Genomic DNA, 18,557 nt, shown 5'->3' with positions numbered 1-18,557 from the left:
TATACTTTTCTAAGCAATCAACAAATCTAACCTCTTAAAGTGTTTTAATCATCCATCAAAACAATTCTCATCATATCAAAAGAATCAAGATACGCAAAATTTTTATTAATTTTATGATTAAAATCCAAAAAATGCAAAAACTTTAAAATTTTCTACGTAAAATGCAATGCAAAACTTAAAATGCAAATCCTATTGCACCCCCAAACTCAAATTTAACATTGTCCTCAATATCATCAAGATAACACAATCAACTCAAGAGTAATATCATAAATGTAATAAATAAGGAAAAACTAATTGGTAACGAATACTCTCCCTTGAAGCGTTCTTTCCCTCGAAAATTTGTGAGCTTCTTTCAAGTGTGTCTTGAGCCTACAAAGTGAAAATCATCAAAACAAATTTGGAAGGGTCATAAAACAAATGCAAAAATAAATAAAACTTAGGTTACCTCCAACAAGCACTAATTTAAGGTCATTAGATTGGCTCTTTTTAGAAGTGCTAATCAGAAAGTGGGTTTCACCTATAGTAGTTGTCATATAACATCACATATGGGTCTTAATTTATGATACCCTCAAGATTGGCAAGATTTGGAACAAGTTTGCATGTAGTATGAACAACACTTGACTTAGAATCGCATGCTTGGAATGAAGATTTCTTTAGCTCATAGAGGACATATGATAATGCAGGAGGAGTCCATGATACAAAAGAGTCTTTTAGTTGTGTATGTGTAAGCACTATCAATGAACTCAAATTGATAGTCTTATCAATTTCTTCAACCACCACCTCCATTCCTAATTTGTTTTCATATAAGCACCCTTCCAATGACCCCCCAACTATAAAGAAGTTGTTTTCTTCAACTTTAGGTATCACTTCTTCTCCAACTAACTCTTTTTCTAGTAGGAACTCTATGGGTAAATCATCTTCAAAGGAATTTTATTCTTCCAATTGAGGCTCAACTTTTTTTATAGCTTCAAATTTAAATGAAACTTCTTCACCATTCAACTCATTATCCCTACCTTGCTCGTTTAATTCCTCTTTATAAAATGATAGCTCATGATTCACCATTAGGTTGTTAAAATTTTCCAATGGAGCTACCGCCTCTTCAAGTCCCACTCTCTTCTCTTCTTAAAGCTCAAATGGTAGGTGTGAAATATCAGATTGACAGATGTGTAAGGGATATTAGTGATTCTAACCCTGTAGTGAAGGATCCCAATACCAATGGTAATCAAAATCTGCTATGTCATTCAATAAGTGAACAAGATCCTTATGATCTCTTTGAAGAATGTGATCACCAGTAGCCTAAGCTCCATTATCTACCCAATTCCTTATTGCTTCATCTAAACCATTATAAAATTTGAGAGTGAGTTCATGATTTGAAAGATTATGATTAGCAAATTGCTCTACCAATTCATTAAATCTTCTCTAAGCATCATAAAAGGGTTCATTATATTGTTGAACAAAACTTATGAAGACTTGCTAATGAAACATCTCAATCATCCTCACAAGAAATAATGTAAAAACAAAATTCAACATATAGATAAGTTTATATATATATATATATATATATATATATATATATATATATATATATATATATATATAAGAAATAAAAAAATATCTAGAATAAACAAACCACCAGTCATTTGCTATCAAGCACCAGTCCCTGGCAACGGCTCCAAAAACTTGTTGTGTGAAATCCCGCAAGTGTACGGATCATTAATGAGTAATAAAGTGATGAGTAGAGTATCGTTCCCACAAGAATCATGTTAAGTACCAAACGATAGTGATTTTAATTATCTAGATTAATAAGTAATAGAGAAATAGCAATTAAATCTAATTAAATGAAATAAAATCTAAGCAATTTATTAAACTTGAATATTAATTAATAAAAGCATTCCAGAGTTAGGGGTTCACACTTTAATTAATCATAGATTCAATCTAATTCATTCAATAAATGGAAGACTATTACTTTGAAGGAAATTAATACTAAGTCATCTTAAGTCCTTTCTTAAGGCACTCAAGTTGTATTTTAATTAACCCAAACTCTATTGCTGTGGCGATTGAATCAATTAAAACCTATTATGTTCTTTAATTAATTGATAGATCCACATAGAATTTCAACCTATCTCTAGATCAAGAACCCTAAGTTCAAATTCCTATTATTCCAATACTAATCTTCATCTTTTAGTTCTCCAATTAATATCTATAATCGATACTAAGTGGGTATCAACACATAGCATGCATTAAGAATATAAGAGATTGAATCAAAGAACACAATACCTAATATATTTAATAAAATCAAACTAAATTCATAATTGAATTAAAAGTGCTACATCTCTAACCCTAGAATAAAAAAACTACTCACACATGGTGAGTTTTACAATCAAGTTTGTAAAATAAAAAAGAAAAGACATTAGAATAAATAGAATGAAAGAACCTAGATGAAAAATTGCAGCCTTGGACTTTTGAAATTTTAGTTGAAAATCCCTTCTAACAATCTTGCAGATCTATTTCTCCTTCACCTCTCTTAAAGTTAATGTGCACTATTGAATATAAATTCATTCTTCTTTTCCTCAAATCCTAACTTATTATATTTATATCTGATGCAAAAGCACTTGTTTTAGAGTCGTAAAACCTTAGAAGTCCATCCTGGTTGAGTTAGAAGGAACAAAAGTCAGGTTAGAATTATTATTTAGGGACATTACATGGGCCATGTAGTGTTACATGGAGTACCTCATGTAATGTTCTATAGCTTTATCTTTTGAGTTTTCTTTTGTGCAGAATGTTGCACGAGGTCCAAGAAGTTACATAGGGTAGGTTACATGGTTCATGTAATTCTTCTGGCTTCCATTCTTCACTTTTTAACCTGAACCTCTTCCAAACTCATCCTTGGCTCAAGAATCACATAAAAACACCTAATGAAGTATAAAAATAAAAATAAAAATTTGGGCTAGATTAACAAGCTTTCTACAATATTACTAAAAACACATAAAAATAAACATAAAAGAGACTAAATGCTAACAAAATGCAATGTATATTAACCCTAAATGTCTACATAATTTGACTACATCAATTCTCGAGAAACTGCATGCTTCAGTTGTTGAAATAATCGCTTTAGACAGCCAAACTTGAGAATTTTCAGAATTCCTAAATTGAAAACCGGTAGAACCTTTAATGTGATCATAAGAGCCCTAAGTTTCAAAGAATTTCTTCAAGGGTTCATTTAAGCACATGTTAGCAAGAGACATGAGATTGACAAACTTGGCATGCTCAAGGAGCTCAAATGGGTCATCTTAGTTTAAGTGTGCAAGGTTAGAAACTTTGACATGCTTGAAGAGTTCAAATGGTTTATGTTAGTGCAAGTGTGCAAGGATGGAGTTGGTAGTGTTTAATGCTAATAATTTCTCTAATAAATGGTAATAAAGAGCCAAAATATCTTCATTTGCCAAGAAGAGCAAAATATCTCGCGCCTAGCCATGAGATTTTCACCTTCAACGATGAGTTAGGGCCAAAAACTTCTTCATTGGAAAATAGAATAGAATAAACACTCGATAATGAGAAGCTCACATTCAACCATAGAAGAGGTCTAGGAGGCATATGGCCAGCCATGAGAAGTCTCTTGGGATCCATGGCTTCTTGTGAGATGCATTTGAAAGGGTTTTAGAGGCCATGAGGTGCATGGCCAATGATACACTTAAGTTGTATAGATGTTTTTAAGCACATTTGTATTCTAAATCATAACATTTAGACAAGTATTTACATGCATAATAGTTGATTTCATTAGTTTTTATAAATTCTATTACCAAGCCCTTAATTCCATGTTTTCTGCATTATTTTAGGTGTTTTGGTGAAGCCCCAAAGGATGCATGTGCATAGGAAAGCCTGGAGAGGTAAAAAGACAAAGAATTGCTGCTGACACAAAGTACACGAGTCGTGTAAACCAAGCACCAGACCCTTGTAATTCCCTGCCAGAAGAAAGCCAAGAGAATCGATGAGAAACACAAGTACACGAGTCATGTAAGTAGACCCTTGTAATCTGCTAGGACAAGTGTAAGTCTCTGTCGGGTGTAAGCTTAAAGAACCTTATGGGAACAAAAGTACACGGCCAATGTAATTAGGCCTGTGTAGTTGGCACAGGCCCGTGTAACTTTCTGTGCCAAAACAAGACTATCACACCCTACCCTTCCGTAAGGCATAACATGATCCCGTAGTATAACTAATGAATTACCAACTTCGTCTACTGATAACCCATTAAATATACTACAAGGGATTTTAAACCTTTTCTTACTTCTTTTTACAGTGGTGAGCACTATTTACAGGTGTTAAAAAAAAATTAACTAAAGTGAAAACAGCTAACACATTTGAAGAATTAATAATTTCTGTAAGAATTTTGGCAGAGTGCCATCTGTATTTTGAATAAAATAGTTCTTTAAAAATCTGTAAAAAGCACTTCCAATAATTTTTCTCATTCTCAAACTCCAATACCCAATCAACACAATAAGTTTCTCAACATTTGCCAACTCAAATCCATAATAATTTTCCAGTGTTTTCAAAAGCTGAGATAAAAGAAATATATCACAATTTTACAAGCCAAAATAATTTAAAATTTTAGTTTACAACTTTAATGTACGATTTTAATTTACAACTGCTCAAAACCAAGAACAATATATATACATACAGTGAACATACATTACAATACAAAATGCAAAATATGGTATACTCAATATACCCGATGAAGTCTCAATGAAGCACTAGCAGCCTAGTCTGCTGCCCTATCAGTCTGTCTACCTACGACAGCAATGAAAAGCTATCGCTGAGTCAATGTCTTAGTGGTACGCAACATTAACAAAATACAACTTCAAAACATAAATCATAAGTCATATAAATAGTGGATACTTAAAACCATAGTTAAATTCAAAGACAGTGAATGTCATTAAGAATTTAAACTCCATTTCACAATATCACAATAAATATTAATAAATCAAACACATAGCTTAATCATGTTCCAAAGTCCAATTCATCCCAAAAGCTAATGGCTAGTGAGGAATAACATAGCTAGCTAGCAATAATATGAGTACTCATTCTATTCGTCCTCAATAGGCACACACCTCAACACTTTAGCCAGAGAGGGAATTCAAAGTCAATTCATTCCACTAGACAAGCTAGCGAGGAATTCAATCAATATACATGATAGCTGTGGTTTCAAATCATTTACAATGTTTTTCAAGCAATAAGTATCCATCAAATATCATTAAGACAATTTTTCACAATTTAAACAATAATAGACAATTTGTCATAATTCATTTCAATTGAAAATTCAAAAGAAGTAACTGTTGTGCACAAACCTCTAATAAATGTCTCTTGGCCCTAACTCAGTGTTTCCTTCCCCTTCCCTGAGTCTTTGCCAATTGAAACACATAATTTGAAGTGTTTTAGTACTCATTTAAACTGTCTCTAACAATAAGGCTTAACAATTAATTTATTGAATTTTATTATTTTCCTTAGTCAACCTAAAATGTTGACCCTCGATGCACTCTAGGTGAATTAGGTTTAATGTTACCAATGTTTCACATTTTATGCCCTTTTATTGTTGGTACATGTTACCAAATTCACTTTCAAGTATATTGCATTTTATTACAATTTGCTGGATTCCGGTATACTAATTTGACCTAGCCGGACGACCTAGTTCCCTAGGTTTTCGGGTTTCAGTCCAAACTACAAACTTGTAGGTCTATGTCTTATTGCAAGCGAGGCAAAATTTCAGGTCATTCTGAGTTGTGTAGACCAAGTTATGGTCAATTTACCAATGCTGGACAGAATGCACCAAAAAGGTAACTTTAGGTCACTTTTGGTTCGGCCAATTTTTATACCCGAACTTGTGCAAGTTATTTGACTTGCTTCTGGCCATTTCTGGGCTTTAGTGTCTTCATACGAATTGTAGATCTATGTCTAAACTATTCATGGTAAAACTTTCAGGTCAAGTGGACCTGTTGTGAGTGAGTTATGGCCAAAACACCAACTACTACCCAAATGGTCAATTTTCAGGCTTTCAATTGACTAATCCGGATTTGGTCATTTTTCAAGTCACATTTTAGGCAGAATTTTAGTAAGCTTCCTTCATGAAAGTTGGCACATTTTGTGCCTAGTTTCACTTCCAATTGGTCTCATACCAATTGGAGCCACACACTTAAGGTTCTAAGCCAAAACATACACTGCCCTATCACAATTTGTTCATCCTTTACCAATTACACATCCTATGCTTACCAAGTTCACTCTTACATGCCAATTTTGATTTGTACCATAACATTAACACATTTAGCAACACATTTTTGGTCATTTTGGCAGCTTGTAACCACTCTCAACATACACACTATAATACAGAATTTTTCCAAGTCCAATTACAATAATTAACCACATGACATACCTCATTTACATGTCCAAATTCAAACCACTATACACATATCCAAATTCAAACAATTATTCATGTACACATGCTGCCATCAATGACAACATAATTCAACAATATTTCATGAATTCAAACACTTCAATCTCCTTCATGAGGCTGCCACAAGTTTACACCTACCCATCAATTTCCATTTTCACTTTTCAAGCTTCCAAATCAAACCCTACTCATAGAATTCAACTACAATACAACCAAACATTTAAATCATCATTCAAACCACTATTTACATGCAAGAATAAGCTGTTCTTATTGAGGTTCCATGGCTACCAAAATGTACATTTCCACTAATTCATTAAACTTCAAAAATCCTTCCACAAATCAACTACCCATAACACCCATTCAAAGTTTAATGAAACAAGAATTAAAAATATATACTTACCACTTTTGAAATTCTTCAAAACCTCACCAAAACTTAACTTTCTTGCTGCCTATCCACTGCCCAAGTTGTATAGAAAAACTTTAGTGAAGAAATCAAGTGGAAAAAGGGCTCACTTCATGCTTGCATGGAGGTCCTTCAAGCTCGGCCATGGAGTTTTTCTCTCACTTTGATTCGGCTGGTTTGTCCCAAGGTTGAAGATGACAGAATTTTCTGTCCAAAGGTTGATTAAAGGTCCACTTAAGTGATGTTAGTGGAGCACTAATTGATTAAAAATCTATTTTAATGTTAAACTTTCCAATTTTTGCAATTTGGCCACGACACTTTTACTATTTACATAATGTATCTCATTTTAATTTTTCATGGTATTTTCAAAGTTTAATATCATTTATTTTTAATGAAAATTTAGGTCAAAAGGCATCTATGGGTGTCAAATGACCACAATGCCTCTATTTGGGTTGCATTCTCGATTTTTCAGTAACGCCGAGTTTTGTCATTTTCTCGATTTCCTGTTTTTCTTTATACTAATTAATTAGTTTTTCTTTGATATTTCTAAGGATATTTATACTTCAATATATGTTTATTTAAGTCTTAAAAATATTTTCCAAGGTTCCCCGCGATCCAGGGCTAGTCAACGGTCCACGCCGCAACTTCCCAGTACGGTCACCCATCGCTATGGTTCTCGGCTCGTTTAACTTGGTTACATTTCATTGCTATTATTTTTCCTTTATTTTTCTTGTATTTTATTTTCTTGTATTTTATTATTTTATGTCTCCTCACCAATATTTAAGTGTAGTTCTAGGCATTCTAGCTGTCCGGATAGACACCGTCACTGGAACAGTAGAACACACTACCGAACATAGGGGTGTTGCAATTCTCCTCCCCTTAAAATAAATTTCATCTCGAAATTTTACTTGGCATCAATTTCTGAACAGCTGTGGGTGTTGTCTCCTCATGTCCTCTTCTCGTTCCCAAGCAGCTTCCTAGCCTGAATGATGGTTCCACAGCACTTTAACTTGGTGTATCTGTTTATTTCTCAGCTGCTTCACCTCATATGCTAGAATTTCTATGGGTTCTTCCTCATATGAGAGGTCTAGATTTACCTCAATCTCTTCAACTGATAGTACATGAGATGGGTTAGGTTTGTACCTCCTTAACATGGACACATGGAAGACACTGTGTATCCTTTCTAGCTTTGGAGGTAATGCCAACCGATATGCCAAAGGACCCACTCTTTCCAGAACCTTATATGGTCCGATGAAACGAGGACTCAGTTTCCCCTTTCTACCAAATCTCATAATTCTCTTCTAAGGAGAAACTTTGAGGAATACCTTATCACCCATTGCATATTCAATATCTCTTCTCTTCAGATCAACATAGGACTTTTGACGGTCTGATGCAGCCTTGAGTCAATCTCTGATCAATCTAATCTTTTCCTCTGTCTGCTGAACAATTTCTGGCCCAATCATCTTTCTTTCACCAACTTCATCCCAGCATAGGGGAGTTCTGCACTTCCTGCCATATAAAGCTTCATATGGAGGCATTCTAATGCTTGATTGGTAGCTGTTCTTAGAAGCAAACTTAATCAAAGGCAAGTGTGTATCCCAACTACCTTCAAACTCAATCACACAAGCCCGTAACATATCCTCCAATATCTGAATTACCCTCTTAGACTGGCCATCTGTCTTTGGGTGGAATGCCATGCTGAAGTTCAATCTAGTTCCTAGGGTTCTCTAAAGACTACCCCATAATCTAGAAGTGAACCTAGGATCTCTGTCAGATACAATCGATACTGGCACTCCATGCAATTTTACAATCTCATATATGAACAATCTGGCCAATCTTTCCAGGCTATAGTCCATCCGGACTGGCAAAAAGTGAGCAGACTTGGTCAGTCTATCAACTATAACCCACACTACATCATGACTATTTTGTGTCCTCAAAAGTCCCATCACAAAATCCATAGTTATTCGTTCTCATTTCCACTCTGGTACTGGCAATGGATGTAACAAACCAGCTGGAACTTGATGTTCTGCCTTTACTTGGTGACAAGTTAGGCATTTGGAAACAAAATCAGCTATATCCCTCTTCATACCCATCCACCAGTAATGCTCTTTCAGCCCTTTGTACATTTTAGTTCCACCAGGGTGCATAGCAAAAAAAGACTCATGTGCTTCCTTCATAATGATCTGTCTCAATTCCACATCATTAAGAATGCACATTATGCTCTGATGTAGTAGTAAACCATCATCTCTCACAAAGAATTCAGGTTTCTTGCCTTGCTGGACTTCTTTCAGTAGCTTCTGATATTTATCATCATTATGAGCAGCCATTCTGATCTGATCAATCAATATTGGCTGTACATGCCATGCAACTACTGTTTGTCCCTCATCATTAATCTCCAAACTGGCATGCTGTGCTTTCAACTCATGTACCATGGACAAAGGAGAAACTCTGAGACTTGCCATAGTCTTGCGACTTAAGGCGTCAGCCACCACATTTGCTTTCCTTGGCTGATAGTCTATTAAGCAATCATAGTCTTTAATCAGTTCTAACCATCTCCTCTACCTCAAATTCAATTCCTTCTGGGTGCCTAAGTACTTCAATCTCTTGTGATCTGTATAAAAGTAGCATTTCTCCCCATACATATAGTGTCTCCAGATCTTCAGGGCAAAAACAAAAGCTACAAGCTCCAAATCATGTGTTGGGTAGTTCCTCTAATGTGGTTTCAGCTGGCGTGATGCATAAGCAATGACATTTCGATCTTGCATCAGTACACAGCCTAACCCATTGTGAGAAGCATCACTATAAACTGTGTATTCTTTACCCGGTGTAGGTAAAGTAAGGACTGGAGCTTCAGTCAAACACCTCTTCAACTCATCAAAACTCTGCTGGCATTTATCAGTCCACTGAAATTTTACATCTTTCCGAAGTAGCTTGGTCAATGGAGAAGCTAACATAGAAAGCCCCCGGTTACTATCCAGCTAAACCCAGAAAATTGTGAATTTCTGTGATATCCCTGGGGGGCTTCCAATTAAGGATAGCTTCTACCTTGCTGGAATCTACCTTGATCCCTTTAGCTGACACGACATGTCCCAAAAAGGAGATTTCTTTTAGCCAAAATTCACATTTTGATAATTTGGCGTATAGTTGTTTCTCCCTTAAAGTCTGCAGTACAATCCGCAGATGTCTATCATGCTCCTCTTCATTCCTCGAATATATCAAAATATCATCAATAAACACCACCATAAATTGGTCGAGATATGGTCTGAAGATAGTGTTCATCAGATCCATAAAAGTAACTGGAGCATTAGTTAACCCGAATGGCATTACCAGAAACTCATAGTGGCCATATCGAGTTCTGAAAGCATTTTTTAGAATACTTTGCTCTTGCACTTTCAACTGATAATAACCATATCACAAATCAATTTTGGAGAATACAGCTGCACCCTTCAACTGATCAAACAGATCATCAATGCGAGGCGATGGATATCTGTTATTTATTATCACCTTATTCAACTGTCGGTAGTTAATACATAAGCGAAGAGTACCATTTTTCTTCTTAATAAACAATACTGGAGCTCCCCAAGGTGACACACTAGGGCTGATGAAGCCCTTTTCAAGTATTTCATGCAACTGTACCTTCAACTCCTTCAACTCTATTGGTGCCATTCAATATGGTGTTATGGAGATTAGATCCACACCAGGCATAATATTAATTTCAAACTGCACCTCTCTTTCTGGAGGTAATCCTGGCAATTCATCAGGAAACACATCTGGAAAGTCATATACTTTAGGGATGTCCCTCAATGCTGGACTCCCCACTTGGGTGTCTACCACATGTGCCAGGTATGCTTCACACCCCTTTCTGATCATTTTTTTGGCTAGTGCAGCTGAAATGACATTTGATGGCAATAGCTGCCTCTCCCCATGTATTACCACATCATTGTACTGAGGAAGAACAAAAGTGACTACCTTCGGTCTACAGTCAATCATGGCGTGATGCCTGGCTAACCAATCCATGCCCAAGATGATATCATAATCTCTGAAGGGCATTTCAATGAGATCAGATAGAAAAGTGTGTCCTTGGATCACCAAAGGACAATCCCTATACATTCTATTAACCCTGACCTCTTGTCCTAGCGGACTTATTACTAGCACCTTAAAGTCCATTTTTGTACATGGAATAACAATGCAATGAATGATGCTAGCACTCACATAAGAATGGGAAGAACCCGGATCAAATAACACAAATACATCTTGATTAAAAGTTGAAAAGGTACTAACCACAACATCAGATGTCTCGACCTCTTCTCTCTATCTCATTGCATAGACTCTGACTGGAGCACTGCCTTGCTCTGATTGATTCACAGTGCCTTGGCTGCCTGCTACACTAACTCTACCCCTACCTCTACCTCTGCTAGGTGGTTGTTAACCTCTGGTGACAGGGCTCTGAACTAACCCTTCAGCAGTAGTAGGAGGTGGTCCAACTCTGCGAGTACTAGTGCAGTCTTTGGCAAAGTGCCATGTGCCTCTACAGTTATAACAGGCTTCTATGGCCTTGTAGCACACCCCACCATGATTTCTTCCACAAGTTTTACATTGGCAGGGAGGGTAGGAACTTTTGGTGCTCTGCTGACCAAATAGAGGAGGTTTCTGTCCTGAATATCTTCCCCTACTAGACTTCTTACCACCTCTGCTGTGTCTCCCATGGTTCTTCCTCTTTCCAGTAGGACCACTGGAACTCTGTTCTACTGACTTCCCCTCTTTCTCTGTCTTCTCTGATTTCTTTTTCTCTGGGGCCGCTTCTAACTCAATTCTTTCTAATTCCAGTGCTTGAGAAATAAGCTCAAAGAAGTTGTTATATTTGAATCCGACCACTTGTAATCTGATACTGGGCTTTAAGCCGATTTCAAACCTCTTACATCTCTCCCTGTGACACCCCTTACCCGTCTACAGTGTAGCTGAGCAAGTTATGCCACTCAGTGTGCCGGAGCACCAATTTATGTTTCTATTACAATTTATCCCTTTTTATTCGTTTATTTTCAATTTTGATAAATCTGAATTTTTTTGCAAATTTTATAGAAAATCCGATAGAGTGCCGGCTATAAATTGAAAACAATAGTTCTTCTGAACCTGTTTAAAAACACTTCTAATATAATTTCTAGATCCAAACTCCATTATACACATTTCAAATCGATCTCAAAATCATAATATTATTTTCAAAACTTTTCTGTTCACTTCATCACTTGAAGCATATTCATAAATAATTCTCAATATTTCTGTTATCAACATACATTATGCAGAAAATTTCAATAATATGAAATTTCATATATTTACATTAATACATAATTACAAGAGTTTATAGTTACAATCCAAACTAATACAAAATGCCAAAATACAAAATGCTCCCAAAATCCTATGTCCTACCATATGCACTGCAGGTGTAAGGTGACTCGGGACTCCGAATGCAAATCTGATGGCTCACCGGGTCTAATGTCTGCTGGGCTCACCAGCTAGGTCTCCAGTACCTGCGCGTGGCAAAAGCGACGCGCTAAGCAATTCTGCTTAGTGGTGACAATATAAAATAAAATAAAACTAATATGCAGAATGTGTGTTTACATTTTTTGTAGACTTAACTTCTGATATTATTTGCATTATTATTCGATTAAAATTTGGTAAGGTTTATTATCATTGCCTGAGTAACCCATACTAGGTGACTGGACTGGATAAATGGGTAAACTGGCACTGGGTACTAAGTACCTTAGACCATCACACCATCGGTTACATTGTGTCCCCGGTGTGCAACAGAACAGCTAATAAGCTGTAATAATTATCGGGGTTAAAACCCAAGTATAATAATTTAAATAATATAGCCAAAGGCTATTATATCACAGAATGGCATGGGAAGCCATGAAACACAGAATGGCATTAAGCCATATGCAGTACTGCTAACAGAACTCTATTGGCATGCCAAGCTATCCAAACCAATCTTGTTAGATATACTAGGGCATTTTACACTTTTAAGTTTCACAATTTTTGGAATTTAAGTTTTAGTGTTACTATTCCATTCATTGGTCAACAAAAATGTTGACTTTTGCATAGGCAATAGGTACATTGGTTCCAATATCATTAACATACCACATTTTGCATTTAAATTTTGTTGGTATTGGTTGCCAATACCATTTCTAAGCTTAATGTTAGTTGGGCAGAATTTTCAGTTTTTATGCTTTGTGTTTACTATTCCATTGGTCAATTTTGCAGTGGGAATTTGGCAAACTGATCAACATGAAAGTTGTTCCTTATTTTGTCTAGTTGCATTTCCTTTTTTGAATCACTCCATTTGGAGTTTTGTAACTTAAGTTATGGTCCAAAAACCACAACTGGCTGGATTGAAATTCTGGACTGACCATATCTACAATATAATAAATAATGACTGTAACTCACCTTTTGAATATGTTCTGGTCATAATTTGGGTTAGGTTTCTTCATGAAAGTTATTGGTCTATATCTCAGCTTATTGCTGGTAAAATTTCAGGTTAATTGGACCTTTCTACGCTGATTTATGGCCAAATGACCAAATACTGTTTATTTAGTCATTTTGCCCAGGCAGACTGCAGGTCACCCGGATTAGGGCAAGCTTTTGGTCCACTTGGTTTGGTTTTATGGGCATAGTTTCTTCACCAAAATTGTGCCATTATGTGTCTAGTTTCATGTCCAATTGGCCTTGTACCAATTGAACCTCTACAATTCAAGTTATGGCTGCCCAAACCTACTGGACTCATGTCCAATTCTGCAGGTCACCAAGGGCAGCCACTCCAATCTCAATTCCCACTACATAAACCACTTCATTTCTAAGTTACACACAGCCAAATGGTCAGTAATTGACCATTAAAACATACTTTCATCATTAAATGATTAAGGTCTCCAATTTATGCCCAAACCCTAACCCTAATATCTCAAGTCATGCATTTACATACCTTCCATTGTCCTAAGCATTGTAATGATGTTAAAGGCAGCCAAATTGCAATTTAACTCTAAGAAATCTTCAAAACTCTACTACGTTCAAGGCTGCTAGAATTTTAAGAAAAGTTTACTCATGGTATATTTTTAATTTTCATGCAAATTTACATTCCACTCCACTCCTTTAACATGAATCAAAAGAGAATGAGTGAGTTTAGTCACTAACCTCTTAGGGAGCTAATCCAAAGCTTGTAAGAACTCTTTCTTTTTAATTATATTTTCTCCCAAAAGACTCACCAAGATGATAGAATAATTTTTTGTGTTGCTAGGTTAGGGTTTAGTTGGGTAAAAGTGGGGGAAAATCAAGCTTTGAAAGCTTGAAAATGGTTTGGCTATGGAGGAGGTTCACGGTAAGGAAGAAGGAAGGGAGAAGAAGTCTGATTTTTTATTCATTTTCCAGCCCATTTGTCTCTTTTAAGTAAGCTTATGCCATGTGTCAACTTTGGGTTGGTTGGGAGAATCTTAATGACATCATTATGATGTCATAGGTCCATTTTCTTTCATTTTCTCTCCATTTCTTATCTATTTAATTTTAATTAAATTTGTAACAATATTTATTCTTATTTTATGTTATATAAATTATTTATTTAACTGGACAAGTGGCCAAAAATCATCTCTGAAGACGAAATGACCAAAATGCCCTCCGTTTGGCTTAACGGGCCAAAATTGTCTGTACCGATTGAAAAAATTTTCTAAGTATTTTCTTGGCATTCTAATGCCATAAGAACCTCTATGAACCTCTATGTCCAGCATTGGTAAATTGACCATATCTTGGTCTACACAACTCAGAATAACCTGAAATTTTGCCCCGCATGCAATAAGACATAGGCCTACAAGTTTGTAGTTTGGACCGAAACCCAAAAACCAAGGGAACTAGGTCGTCCGGCTAGGTCAAAATAGTACACCGAAATATGGTAAATTGCAATAAAATGCAATACACTTGGAAATGAAATTGGTAACATATACCAACACTAAAGGGCTATAAAATGCGACATATTGGTAACATTAGAATTGACTCACGTAGAGTGCATCAAGGGCCAACATTATGGGTTGACTAATGAAATGAATTGAAGGGAATAGTACCAAGAGAAATAGGACTTTAAGCTAAACAAATCTAGCACACAAAAAAATTAAGAAATTAACCAAATTTTACACCAAAGGTGCAATCTGTCCACTTTTAGTAAATTGACCATAACTTGGTCTATACAACTCGGAATGACCTGAAATTTTGCCCCGCGTGCAATGAGACATAGAGCTACAATTTTGCTTCTTTGACCAGAAGCTAAAAACCAAGAGAAATAGGACTTTAAGCTAGACCAATCTAGCACACAAAAATTGAGAATTTGACATTTACATACAATGATGCTTGAAGCAATTTGGCAATGAATGCCAACTTGTAAAAAATGGTAAATTGCACTATATTGGTAGCCTATTGAAATGCAAATTGTGACATGTTGATACTAGAATCAACTTATCCATGATGTATAAAAAGGTCAATATTTTCATTGACCAGTGAATTGTGTAATGACCAGTAAACCCTGAAAATAAAGAAATAAATATTTAATCTTGTAATATGCCCTAGTTTGCCTAGTTAACTAGTTTGGATAGGTTGGCATGCCAATAGGATTCTGACAGCTGTTCTGTAAATGACTTTACGTCATACTGTGTTTTATGGCTTATTATGCCATACTATGATTTTAATAGCCTATGGCTATACAGTTTATGTTATTATACTCGGCTTAATGCCTGATTAATTATATGGCTTTTTAGCCACACTGTTTGCACACCGGGAGATACTTTGTGACCGATGGTGTGACGGCCCGAGGTACTAGGTACCCAGTGCTAGTATATCCGTTTATCCAGTCTGGTCAGTGTATAGGCTATATGGTAGTCATTTAAAACATTATTCAATTCAGGAAGCTAAGTTAAGTTAAGTATAATGAAATTTCAGTACAATTAAATTAAGTATTGAATGAATGAGTAAAAGAAATTAGCAAAAGCAACATAACAAAAATATAAATTGCAGAATCGTAGAGACTTGAAATACAATACAGTTAGAATAATTTGTATACTGGGTAGTATTACTAAAAAGTTATAAACTAAGCACTTCCAAAGAGGAACAAACTAGTATATAAGATCGTTGATACTAGAAATACCATGCCAAATTAAATTAATTCTCGAGTACCCGAATTATGATATATTTCTTTCTTTATCTGTATATATTATTTCTTGTTATACTATTGCACCACTAAGCAGAAATGCTTAGCGCGATGGAATTGTTTCCTCACGTAGGTACTGAAGGTAAAACCAGTAGACTGTCAACTGAGATTTTTGGAGTCCAGATCTACAGAAGTGTCAGAAGAGTTCAAGATTGTCACCTCCTCAGCAATGCATGTAGATAGGGCTCATTTTATACATGTTATGTATATTGTTCATTCCTAACACATTGTAAATTATTTGTATATCTTGTACAAAATAAACTCATGTAATTAACCTATGAATTATGAAAGCTACTCAAAGTAAGTATTTTAATATGTGAATTGAATTTGAGTTATAATGAGATTGTACTTGTGAATATTGAGATGTTGAAAATCTGATGAGATATCTGAGGAATCTGGACACTGTATTGAGATACATTATGTTCAAAAATTTTTGAGACTATTAAGTTTGAGAAATTGAGTATATATTGAAATTGTTTTTGGCAGGTTCAGAAGAACTGTTAGTCCAAATTACAGTCGGCACGTTGCCGGATTATCGTTAAAATTTTTGAAATTTCTAAATTAGTTAGATTTTGATAAAAAGTAAAAATAGCCTAAACCTTAAATAAAGTTTTTGAACAAGTAAATTAAGAACTGTAACAGATAAGATCAAGTGCTCCGACATACCGTGTAGCACGCCTTGCTCGGCTACACTGTAGTCGGGTGAGGGGTGTTACAGAGTAGCTCTTGTAATTACTATTATGGATGAACACTGAGTTTTATTTATTGGATTTGAGATTCGTTTCTTGATTTAATTTCTTGTAATCTTAATGCATGCTATGTGTTGGTACCCACTTAGTTATGATTATAGATGTTAATTGAAGAACTAAAAGGTGAAGATTAACATTAGAAAATCGAGATCTTAAACCTAGGAATTTTGACCTAGACATAGGCTGATACCTTTGTGAAACCTAAAAATTGATCAAAGGTTTTAAAGGATTTTAATTGATTTGATCACCACGAAAGTAGGGTTTGAGTTAATTAGAATACACCCTAGATGCCTTGAGAGAGGATCTAGGATAGCTTAAGACTGATTTCCATCAAGGAAAACGATCCTCAATTCAGTAAATAAATGAGATAACATCCCTAGTATGATTCAAGTGTGAAATCTTAATTTCAAAATTGCTTCAAATAAATCATTTCGTTTTAAGTTTACCATTTTAGTGTTTAAAGTTAATAAACTTCATTCCCTAAGTATTCGATAGCCTAGATAGTCAATATTTATGTGTAGATTGGTACTTGCTAAACAAAATTCCTTGTGGGAACGATACTCTACTTATCACTTTATTACTTGTTAGCGATACGTGCACTTGCGGTAATTGCAAAATAGCGAAACAAGTTTTTGGCGCCGTTGCCAGGGAATTTTATTTTTAATAATATCAAGCGATAGGCGATTTAGCTTATTTTGGCAATTATATTTATTATTTAATTTTATTTTACTGGTTGAATTTCTTTTCTTTTCTCTCAGGTAGCCGATTTGGTATATGACCGGAACAAAGCCAGAAAAAATTTTGGACTGTGATTTAGAAATAGACAGAACTCTGAAAGCCATCAGAAAGTAAAGGAAACATCAAGAGCACGGTCAAGGAGATCCCGAAATCCCAACCATGGCCGATAATAATGATAGACCAAGACTCTTGAGAGATTACGGAGCTCCATCTGTCCAAGGATTTCAGCCTAGTGTCACTAGACCCACAGTTGAAGCCAACAACTTTGAATTAAAACTAGCATGACTCCAAATGATTCAACAAACCCAGTTTGCAGGTTCACCAACAGAGGACCCACACTACTACCTCTAGTGTTTTCTTGCCTTATGTGATACATTCAAGATGAATGGAGTGTCTGATTAAGCAATAAGACTCAGAGCATTCCCATTCTCCCTTCGAGACATGGCAAGGAAGTGGTTACTTTCTCAACCGATTGGAACATTCACTACCTGGGAAAACCTCTCTCAAGCTTTTCTAGCAAGGTATTTCCAACTGCAAAGACTGCAAAGCTAAGACTTGAGCTCAACACCTTTAGACAAAAAGAGGGAGAATTACTCTATGACACATGGGAACGATATAAAGACCTACAGAGGGAATGTCCACACCATGGCATAGAAGATTGGCTATTGATGTAAAATTTCTATAATGGATTACTACCCTCTATAAGGAGCACAGTTGATTCAGCTACAGAGGGTGATCTAATGGAGAAAACAGTGCCACAAGCACTTGAACTCCTAGAAAGGGTTGCATACCATAACTATGAGTGGTCAACCGAAAGAGGAAATGCAAGAAGAACTGCAGAAGTCCTGGAAGTAGATGCCCTGAGCATGATAAATGCCCAGTTTGATCAACTCACAAAGAAACTCGAAAAAATGCAAGCCAACGCAGTTGGTACATGTCGACACCATATTTTGGCCGATCCCCAAAATCAACAAGACTTTGAAACCAATCCCC

General features: G+C 35.7%; 1 non-coding gene across 1 annotated transcript; it reads right to left on the bottom strand.

Annotated features, from left to right (window-relative positions):
* Nucleotides 1-18,109: 18,109 nt before the first annotated feature.
* On the bottom strand, nt 18,110-18,216 carry LOC131182646 (small nucleolar RNA R71). The gene has a single exon (XR_009150908.1). It is a non-coding gene; the product is annotated as a small nucleolar RNA R71 (small nucleolar RNA).
* Between the last annotated feature and the right edge of the window lie 341 nt (nt 18,217-18,557).

The sequence above is a fragment of the Hevea brasiliensis genome, chromosome 8, assembly GCF_030052815.1.
Source record: "Hevea brasiliensis isolate MT/VB/25A 57/8 chromosome 8, ASM3005281v1, whole genome shotgun sequence".
NCBI classification, from domain to species: domain Eukaryota; kingdom Viridiplantae; phylum Streptophyta; class Magnoliopsida; order Malpighiales; family Euphorbiaceae; genus Hevea; species Hevea brasiliensis.
This window is presented reverse-complemented; position numbering and strand designations above follow the sequence as displayed.